Source organism: Ranitomeya variabilis, chromosome 4 (genome assembly GCF_051348905.1).
Source record: "Ranitomeya variabilis isolate aRanVar5 chromosome 4, aRanVar5.hap1, whole genome shotgun sequence".
In the NCBI taxonomy this organism is placed as follows: domain Eukaryota; kingdom Metazoa; phylum Chordata; class Amphibia; order Anura; family Dendrobatidae; genus Ranitomeya; species Ranitomeya variabilis.
In genome coordinates, this window is record NC_135235.1 from 102,954,214 (window position 1) to 102,962,851 (window position 8,638).

Below are 8,638 nucleotides of genomic sequence, written 5' to 3' on the forward strand. Positions count from 1 at the left end.
ACATTCTCAAGAGGTCTTCAACTAAATGTAATTTTAGAAAAATCTGATTAATAAAGCAGGCTGAGAAAGTAAGTCTAATGGCTGGACTGCTGCCAGAGTTACAGCCATTAGTATGGGATAGTCGGGCAGCTCATCCTTAGATTGATTACTCTCTCAGACTATTCCGTCCTTCCACTCAAGTCCAAAATGACAATCGCGCGTAGAGAAGTGAAAAGTCTTGACAATACTCAGATAATTTTGCCTTATTAATCAGATATTCTGTGGAACTATGAAGCCACTAATTCCACCTCCTTGATACTTTAGTATTTTTTAATCTTTTCTGTCATGTTCAGTAGGGTTGAGCGAAACGGATCGGTCATTTTGAAAAGTCGCCGACTTTTGGCAAAGTCGGGTTTCATGAAACCCGATCCAATCCCAGCGTGGGATCGGCCATGCGGTACATGATCTTCGTGCCAAAGTCGTGTTTCATATGACGCTTAAAGCGCCATTTCTCAGCCAATGAAGGTGCACGCAGAGTGTGGGCAGCGTGATGACATAGGTCTCGGTCCCCACCATCTTAGAGAAGGGCATGGCAGTGATTGGCTTGCTCTCTGCGGCGTCACAGGGGCTATAAAGGGGCGTTCCCGCCGACCGCCATTTTACTGCTGCTGATCTGAGCATAGGGAGAGGATGCTGCCGCTTCGTCAGAAGCAGGGATAGCGTTAGGCAGGGTAAATTAACCCCAAAACCGCTTGTGCTGTAGCGATTTCCACTGTCCAACACCACCTTTTCTTTGCAGGGACAGTGGAGGCTAGATTTCTGTGCAACAGCTCTGTAGGTTATAAGGCTCCCAGATAGCTGTGTTGCTGTGTGTACGCTGCTGTACAAACCAACTGCTTTTTTCAAAGCACAAATCCTGTTGCTCCTTCCTTTCTGCACAGCTATCTTGTTTGTTTGTCCACACTTTTGACTTGTGTGCAGCACTCCTTTTTATTGCTGCCTGCCATACTTTTCTGAGATTACTGTAGGGAGATAGTAATTGTAGTAGAGTCCCTTTTTTTTTTTTGTTGTTGTTATATCTCTTCAAGCCACTTTCTGCCACAGAAAATATACTCTAATACAGTGGCCCAGATTTATTCACTAGTCTCCCTGAAAGAAAAAAAAAAAAGGGGCACATTAAAATTGGCAAATCTGCATCAGTGCCAGTCCTGTCTGTGGCATCTGTCTTTCATTTTCTGCCACAGAAAACCTACTGTATAACAGTGGGCCTGATTTCTTCACAATTCTCCCAGAAAAAATAAAATGTGGGAGATTAAGATTGGCAAATCTGCATCAGTGCCAGTCCTGTGTGTGGCATCTGTCTTTGTTTTTCTGCCACAGAAAACCTACTGTATAACAGTGGGCCTGATTTATTCACAATTCTCCCAGAAAAAAATAAAACAAGTGAGAGATTAAGATTGGCAAATCTGCATCAGTGCCAGTCATGTGTATGGCATCTGTCTTTGTTTTTCTGCCACAGAAAACCTACTGTATAACAGTGGGCCTGATTTATTCACAATTCTCCCAGAAAAAAAATAAAACAAGTGAGAGATTAAGATTGGCAAATCTGCATCAGTGCCAGTCCTGTGTGTGGCATCTGTCTTTCTTTTTCTGCCACAGAAAACCTACTGTATAACAGTGGGCCTGATTAAATCACTTGTCTCCCATATCCAAAAATAAAAATTAAAATAAAGGGAGAATAATCTTGCCAAATCTGTGCATCTGTGCCAGTGCTGTCTGTGGTATCTGTCAGTCATTTTGTGCCACAGGAACTATACCGTGATATAGTGGGCCTGATTAAATCCCTTGTCTCCCATATCAAAAAAAAGAGGGACATTTCTATTGCCAGTGTGTGCATCTGCGTCAGTCCTGTTAGTGTCATATCTGCCAGCCTCTTTCTGCCAATCAAACAGTGTAGTGTAATACAGTGGGCCTGATTTTTCCCTGCATTCTCCCACACATAAAGAGGGACATTTCTATTGCCAGTGTGTGCATCTGCGTCAGTCCTGTTAGTGCCATATCTGCCAGCCTCTTTCTGCCAATCAAACAGTGTAGTGTAATACAGTGGGCCTGATTTTTCCCTGCATTTTCCCACACATAAAAAAGGGAGATCTAAATTCACAACAAGTTCACGTACACCTTCTACCTGGTTTTACAGGACCACATAACGGTTGTTAGTTTGGTTACATTTTTCCAAGAATGAGGAAGTCTGGTGGAAGAGGTCGTGGCCGTGGGCGGTCATTGCCAGCTGGTAATGATGGTAGTGGTGGTGGTCGTGGAGCATCAGGTGGTCGTGGGAAAAGCAATATAGCCCCTAAGTCTCGAGTTGTTGAGCCAGCGTCATCGTCTGGCTACACAAGGCCTTGAAGGCTCCCCTTTTCTGGGAGTAGGAAAACCGCTTTTGAAGCCGGAGCAGCAGGAACAAGTATTAGCTTTCATTGCTGACTCTGCCTCTAGCTCTTTCGCCTCCTCCTCGGAAAGTGCCAAATGTCAGAGCAGTGCGTCGTCAGTGGATGCTCCCGGTCAGGAACAAGTCGCTTCCTTGTGTCCTTCACCCAGAACAACAGTGAAGGATGCGTCAGGCGACACAACTGGTTACTCCATGGAGTAACTCCATGGCATGTCAGCCATTGTCTGCTCAGGGAAGTCTACAGGACGAGGTGGCGGGCGAAGAGGAGGAGGATGAGGAGGATGATGGGGATGAGTATTTTTTGGATGAGGAAGCTTCTCAGGGGGCAATAGAAAGTGCTGGCGGTGCAAGGCCGGGTTCAGGGTTTTTGAGGGAGACAAGTGACGTTGATTTGCCCGAAAGTGCTCCTCAACCCAGCATATGCACTGACTTGACAACTGGAACATTGGCCCACATGGCGGATTATGCCTTGCGTATCCTCAAAAGGGACCCACGCATTATAAAAATGATGACCGATGACGATTACTGGTTGGCCTGCCTCCTTGATCCTCGCTATAAAGGCAAATTGCAAAATATCATGCCACATGAGAACCTCGAACAAATATTGGCAACCAAACAAGCTACTCTTGTAGACCGTTTGATTCAGGCATTCCCAGCACCCAGCGCCGGTGATGGTTCTCACACGAGCTGCAGGGGGCAACAGGGCAGAGGTGTTAGAGGTGCACAAATCAGAAGTGGCGTAGGACAGAGAGGTTTTCTAACCAGGTTGTGGAGTGATTTCGCAATGACCGCAGGCAGGACAGGTACTGCAGCATCAATTCAAAGTGACAGGAGACAACATTTGTCCAGTATGGTTACTAACTATTTTTCCTCCATTACCGATGTTCTCCCTCAACCGTCATTCCCCTTTGATTACTGGGCATCCAAAATAGACACCTGGCCTGAATTGGCTGAATATGCATTGCAGGAGCTTGCTTGCCCAGCAGCTAGTGTGCTATCAGAAAGAGTATTCAGTGCTGCTGGTTCAATACTGACCGAAAAAAGGACTCGTCTGGATACCCAAAATGTTGATGATCACCTTCATTAAAATGAACCACTCATGGATTTCAAATTATTTTGCCCCACCTTTCCCGGCTGACACCTAGCTTTCCTGCAAAAAGGTCTTGCTTTGGGACTGGTGTTACTGACTGTTCCAATCTCTTACTTTGCAGCTGCTGTTTGTCCAGCATACGACATGTTTACACCTCCCTAAATGGCCTAACTCCCCCCACAGGGCCGTGGTCTCGACACTTGGCGCAAGCACCCGTCAGAGTGCCGTTTGTCTGAAGAGGTGGGTGTGCCCACTTTTGGTCGACGGCACTGGCACTGGGTCCTTCATAGTACAATGAAGTGTCTCTGGCGGTGGTGGCGCGCACCCAACGTCAGACACACTGTTGTAACATGAGGGGCCCTGGGCTTGTACCGCCGGCCAGGAGAGAGTTTCCCCCCCCCCAGGTCAAACAGTGCTCTACCACTTGCAAAATTATCTCTCGCTGCTCCACCACTGTTTAGTCTATGCACTGAAATCCTTCCATGCCTGGCACAGACAATAACAATTTGTTGACATGTATGATGCTAGTTAAAATAGTCAGGGGCCCTGTCCTACATTTACTCCAGTAAATACTTTGTGCCAAATTACAATGACTGAAAGTCAGCATAGGAGCACACCCCTGTACCTAAGTATGACACCCTTTTTTTTTTTTTGGTTTTGTTTTTTTTTGGGAGACATTAACATCTATTTAGTTTTTGGGAGTACTTACTGTATCAGACACTCCTTCCAATTGTCCTCCGCTGACCGCACCAATGCTGCCTGTGTACCCCTGCCACATAATGGAAGCTGCATATAGCCTATTTTATTATTTTAGGCCTAGGAAGTCTGTCTGCGGTCCCTCCTTCCAATTGTCCTCCGCTGAACACACCAATGCTGCCTGTGTTCCCCTGTAGCCAAAGTTAAGCTGCATAGAGCCTATTTTATTATTTTGGGCCTAGGAAGTCTGTCTGCGGTCCCTCCTTCCAATTGTCCTCCGCTGACCACACCAATGCTGCCTGTGTACCCCTGTAGCCAAATTTAAGCTGCATAGAGCCTATTTTATTATTTTGGGCCTAGGAAGTCTGTCTGCGGTCCCTCCTTCCAATTGTCCTCCGCTGACCACACCAATGTTGCCTGTGTACCCCTGTAACCAATTTAAAACTGCATAGAGCCAACTTTTTTAGTTAACACATACTACCTTTGTCTGTCTGCGCCACTCAATCACACTGTCCTCCACTGAAAAAGCTGAGCTTCAACCTTCAGGCTCTCATTAAGTAGTTGTTATTGTAACACTGCAGTTGCCCTACTACTTTGGTTGGGGCCTAGTAACGGTGTCTGCCGCTCCTTGGTGTTCTCCTCCTCCTTGGTGTTCTCCTCCAGGTTTCCTTGTCTGAGCTTCAACCTTCAGGCTCTCATTAAGTAGTTGTTTATATAAGACTGCAGTTGCCCTACTACTTTGGTTGGGGCCTAGTAACGGTGTCTGCCGCTCCTTGGTGTTCTCCTCCTCCTTGGTGTTCTCCTCCAGGTTTCCTTGTCTGAGCTTCAACCTTCAGGCTCTCATTAAGTAGTTGTTAATGTAACACTGCAGTTGCCCTACTACTTTGGTTGGGGCCTAGTAATGGTATCTGCCGCTCCTTGGTGTTCTCCTCCTCCTTGGTGTTCTCCTCCAGGTTTCCTTGTCTGAGCTTCAACCTTCAGGCTCTCATTAAGTAGTTGTTAATGTAACACTGCAGTTGCCCTACTACTTTGGTTGGGGCCTAGTAACGGTGTCTGCCGCTCCTTGGTGTTCTCCTCCTCCTTGGTGTTCTCCTCCAGGTTTCCTTGTCTGAGCTTCAACCTTCAGGCTCTCATTAAGTAGTTGTTTAGATAACACTGCATCAGGCCTACTAGTTTGGTTGGGGCCTTCTAACGGTGTCTCCCGTTCCTGGGTTTCCTCCTGTTTGGTTTTCTTGAGCTTCAACCTTCAGGCTCTCATTAGGTAGTTGTTAATGTAACACTGCAGTTGGCCTACTAGTTTGGTTGGGGCCTATTAACGGTGTCTGCCGCTGCTTGGTGTTCTCCTCCACTAAACAAAGCAGTGCCGCCTGTTTCCTACTGTTACCAATTTAGAACTGCATTTAGCCTAGTTACTTATTTGGCCCTACTCACTGTGTCAGCCTCTCACTAAAGTTGTCATCCACTGAACAAAGCAATGCCACCTGGTTAGTCCTGTTACCAATTTTGAACTGCATTTAGCCCACTTTATTATTTGGGCCTAGATCTGTGTTTCCTCCTCATCCTGCCCATTGCCCAGCCAGTGCTAGATGAGTCCGCTGGTACATTGACCCAGACCACTACATTCCCCTTGCACTCTACACAGCCAGAATCTGACCCTGCTGAAAGTCAGGTTCCTCTTCCTGCATACTATACCACCTTACACGGGGACAAAGAGGAAGGTGCAGGTGAAAGTGCAGGTTCCTTCATCAGGTGGGGGGGCATACTCGTTGGCGACGTAACTGGCACAGGGCCCTTCATAGTACGCAAAAGTGTCGCTGCCGGTGGGAGGCGCCCCCGCCATGCAAACACACCGCCGTACTGTGAGGGGCCCTGTGCCAGTGCCAATGCGAACGAGTGGGCCCTCCCTGCTTGCTCAGGATCACAGCACTTGCAAACTTGAAATACTTACCTCTCCCTGCTCCATCGCCGTGACATAGTCCAAGTTTCCTGGGCCCACTAAAAACTTTAACCCCTTAATCCCATATGACGTACTATACCGTCGAGGTGGGGTGGGCCTTAATTCCCGGTGACGGTATAGTACGTCATACGCGATCGGCCGCGCTCACGGGGGGAGCGCGGCCGATCGCGGCCGGGTGTCGGCTGCATATCGCAGCTGACATCCGGCACTATGTGCCAGGAGCGGTCACGGACCGCCCCCGGCACATTAACCCCCGGCACATCGCGATCAAACATGATCGCGGTGTACCGGCGGTACAGGGAAGCATCGCGCAGGGAGGGGGCTCCCTGCGGGCTTCCCTGAGACGATCGGTACAAGGTGATGTACTCACCTCGTACCGAACGTCTTCTCCCTGCAGGTCCCGGATCCAAAATGGCCGAGGGGCTGTATCCGGGTCCTGCAGGGAGCACTTCCGGGTCGGAGCAGGCTGCAGATGAAAGCTGCAGCCTGCTCCGATGAAAGTATGATCGCAGATCTGATAGAGTGCTGTGCACACTATCAGATCTGCGGTCTGTGATGTCCCCCCCTGGGACAAAGTAAAAAAGTAAAAAAAAAAATTTCCACATGTGTAAAAAAAAAAAATAATAATTCCTAAATAAATAATAATAAAAAAAAATATTATTCCCATAAATACATTTCTTTATCTAAAAAAAACAAACAAAAACAATAAAAGTACACATATTTAGTATCGCCGCGTCCGTAACGACCCAACCTATAAAACTGGCCCACTAGTTAACCCCTTCAGTAAACACCGTAAGAAAAAAAAAAAAAAAACGAGGCAAAAAACAACGCTTTATTACCATACCGCCGAACAAAAAGTGGAATAACACGCGATCAAAAACACGGATATAAATAACCATGTTACCGCTGAAAAAGTCATCTTGTCCCGCAAAAAACGAGCCGCCATACAGCATCATCAGCAAAAAAATAAAAAAGTTATAGTCCTCAGAATAAAGCGATGCCAAAATAATTATTTTTTCTATAAAATAGTTTTTATCGTATAAAAGCGTCAAAACATAAAAAAAATATATAAATGAGGTATCGCTGTAATCGTACTGACCCGACGAATAAAACTGCTTTATCAATTTTACCAAGCGCAGAACGGTATAAACGCCTCTCCCAAAAGAAATTCATGAATAGCTGGTTTTTGGTTATTCTGCCTCACAAAAATCGGAATAAAAAGTGATAAAAAATGGTCACGTGTCCGAAAATGTTACCAATAAAAACGTCAACTCGTCCCGCAAAAAACAAGACCTCACATGACTCTGTGGACCAAAATGTGGAAAAATTATAGGTCTCAAAATGTGGAGACGCAAAAACTTTTTTGCTATAAAAAGCGTCTTTTAGTCTTTTTTCACACTTGCGTTTTTATCTGCATGCGTTTTTTAAAAAAACCGCATGTGTGAAAAAATGCATGTAAACGCGGTAAAACGCATGCGTTTTTATAGAAAAACACAAGAAAACAAGAAAAAAACAAAAAACCCTAACCCTACCCCTAACCCTACCCCTAACCTGAAATACGTGGCACTGAAATACGTGGCACTGAAATATACGTTTATATACGTATATACGTATATAAGTGCCACGATATTTCAGTGGCCACGTATATAAGTGCCACGTATTTAAGTGCCACGTATTTAAGTGCCACTTATTTAAGTGCCACGTATTTAAGTGCCACGTATTTAAGTGCCACGTATTTAAGTGCCACGTATTTACGTGCCACGTATTTACGTGCCACGTATTTTTCAGTGCCTGAAATACGTGGCACTGAAATACGTGGCACTGAAATATCGTGGCACTGAAATATCGTGGCACTGAAGTATTTACGTGCCACGTATTTTTCAGTGCCTGAAATACGTGGCACTGAAATACGTGGCACTGAAATACGTGGCACTGAAATACGTGGCACTGAAATACGTGGCACTGAAATACGTGGCACTGAAATATCGTGGCACTTAAATACGTGGCACTTATATACGTGGCACTTATATACGTGGCACTTATATACGTGGCACTTATATACGTGGCACTTATATACGTGGCACTTATATACGTGGCACTTATGACTGTCAGAAAATGTTCAGTAAACGGTTAGGGGTAGGGTTTCAGGTAGAATTGGGGAGTTTCCACTGTTCAGGCACATCAGGGGCTCTCCAAACGCGACATGGCGTCCAATCTCAATTCCAGCCAATTCTGCGTTGAAAAAGTAAAACAGTGCTCCTTCCCTTCCGAGCTCTCCCGTGCGTCCAAAAAGGGGTTTACCCCAACATATGGGGTATCAGCGTACTAGGGACAAATTGAACAACAACTTCTGGGGTCCAAGTTCTCTTGTTATCCTTGGGAAAATAAAAATTTGGGGGGCTAAAAATCATTTTTGTGGGAAAAAAAATATGTTTTATTTTCACGGCTCTGCGTTGTAAACTGTAGT